Genomic DNA, 1,559 nt, shown 5'->3' on the forward strand with positions numbered 1-1,559 from the left:
GACACCTCAGTCAACACCTCCACACAGTAATTCAGCGCATGAGTGACAACTTTTTTCCATCGCAGATGCAACATGTGTCTCTGTACAGCTAGCTTAGCTAGCATCACGTCCACAGATCTTACCTTTCTTTAAGCTTTCCTTTTAAAGTGACGCTAAAAATTGGACGAAGTCCCACCGTCTGTGAAAGCGAAGCGCTGCTGATTTTATTGTATGATTTATGCAGCGCTATTATATTACTGACGCTCAGAGGAAACCACTGCTTGTACTTTGTTACTTCCCACCACTGATGATCAGAACATGGAGCTGATAGCTGATCAATAACCGCAGAAATCACACATTAACTGTTTCTTGATTATCAGTCATCTCTGAAGTTTTCTTCTAATGTTGAACTGAGAAATCAAACTATTGAATATTAAAAAACTGATTAAAACAATGTTGTTTATTGATACTGATGCGGCCAATAATCAATAAATCTTCACAACAGGATCAAAGCTTAAAAACATCAAAATGAAATGTTGAGGAAAATCAGGCGCCAGAAACAAAGAAAAAGATTTTTATGTGCTGTTAAATAATCTAGTAGGATGAAGAAACCGCCTCATGTTTTAAACTGACTGATTGATTGATTGATTGATTGATTGATTGATTGATTGATTGATTGATTGGTAGTTTCTGGGGTTTTAAACGGTAAACTTTGTGTTTGACTTCAGCTTGTTTACACAGTAAACCTCACAGCTGATTAACATCCGAGCTTCACTGGCTGCTTGCAGGGAACGCGGCTGCTGAGCGTCGGGTCGAAGAGCCGCCTGGAGAACGGACCCGACGCTCCCCAGACACCTGGACTGCTCCGGGATCCGGGAAGAATCGGAAGAACATCCTCAGTTCAGAGACGACAGCGTTCAGAGATACGGGGGAAAAGAAAACGCCGCCGTCTCTGACCAGACGTTCGTGTCTGCAGGACTCATTTTCAGCTCCTCATGAAAAGTCCAGACCGTTTTCCGTTTGTAGATGTTGATACATGGCACCGAGTAATTACTGTGAGATGTGCTGAGGACAGCAGAACCGAGTCCGACCCGGTGGGCCAGTGGGCCGCAGGACTAACAGCATCCAGAGGCTTCAACTCCCAAAATAAACGGATTATAAGGAAATATTAAAATCAACGCGGAACATTTTTACATTTCATGATTTTGATCCAACACTAAAACTTCAAATATAAAACACATTTTTATTTTATCCAAAAAATGTTTTACATGTTTTCAGTTTCTGATGGTTCAGCAGAAGCTGCAGGATGGTTCTGACCTGATCATTACAATAATTAAATTCAGCTTTCAGTCCAATAAAACATGAAGCAAACCGTCCGTCAGCCTCTGGTGGAGAGGAGCAGGCAGCTGGATGCCAACGAGTCCAGGATCAGTCGGGACACAAGGAGGCGTGGATTCCAGAACAGCCGTCAACTAAACGCCGAGCGCTTGGGACGCCCGAGACAAAGCAGCCGATAGGAGACGCATTCCTGAGCCGGATGATTCCTGAGCCGGATGATTCCTGAACAGGATGATTCCTGA

The sequence above is a fragment of the Poecilia reticulata genome, linkage group LG6, assembly GCF_000633615.1.
Source record: "Poecilia reticulata strain Guanapo linkage group LG6, Guppy_female_1.0+MT, whole genome shotgun sequence".
NCBI classification, from domain to species: Eukaryota; Metazoa; Chordata; class Actinopteri; order Cyprinodontiformes; family Poeciliidae; genus Poecilia; species Poecilia reticulata.